The 555-nt window shown below is 56.6% G+C and overlaps 1 protein-coding gene across 1 annotated transcript in view; it reads right to left on the bottom strand.

Moving 5' to 3' along the window:
- sox5 (SRY-box transcription factor 5) overlaps positions 1-172 on the bottom strand; it is a 382969-nt gene extending 382797 nt beyond the window's left edge. Inside the window, exon 1 of the mRNA XM_033039457.1 lies at positions 61-172. The gene's annotated coding sequence lies outside the window, so the exon portion shown is untranslated. The remainder of the gene's footprint in view (positions 1-60) is intronic.
- Positions 173-555: the final 383 nt, after the last annotated feature.

The raw sequence follows: 555 nt of genomic DNA, 5'->3' as shown, positions 1-555 counted from the left end.
GAGAAAGGGGAGAGGAGGGGGGGGGGGGGGGAAACAAAACGACACAAGCAGTGTGCTAACCTCCGTGCTGCTTCCGGCTGACGCTGAAGAGGATCAGAGGGAAGGCGGCGGTGACTGTCCCCGCGACCCGCGCTCGAACCGTCGGCGGCCGAGATCGCGGGCACTCGCTGGGGAGGGAGTGGGAGGGGTCGGCGGGAGAGGGAGGTCGTGGAGTGAGTGAGGGGTGTGTGTCTGTGGAGGGTGGGGAGGGGGGGGACGAGATATCGCAGCAACACAACAATAATAATAATAAAAGCAGTTTTCTGAAGATGAAACACCAAGCCGTGGCCACAGCCACAGAGAGAGATATGAAAGCAAGCGGCTGCTTCAATGGGTCTGGGTCTTCAACTGTGTCTGGTACTTGTGATCAGATGAGATTCCTCGGCAATTGTGTGTGTATGTGTGTGTGAGTGTGAGAGAGAGTGTGTGAGAGAGTGTGTGAGAGAGAGAGACAGAATGTGAGTGAGAGAGGGAGTGTGTCTGTCTGTGTGTGTGTGAGTGAGAGAGAGTCAGAGA

The sequence above is a fragment of the Amblyraja radiata genome, chromosome 21 (genome assembly GCF_010909765.2).
Source record: "Amblyraja radiata isolate CabotCenter1 chromosome 21, sAmbRad1.1.pri, whole genome shotgun sequence".
NCBI lineage: Eukaryota > Metazoa > Chordata > Chondrichthyes > Rajiformes > Rajidae > Amblyraja > Amblyraja radiata.
The sequence above is the reverse complement of the archived record's forward strand: the minus strand, read 5'-3'. Positions and strand labels throughout refer to the sequence as shown.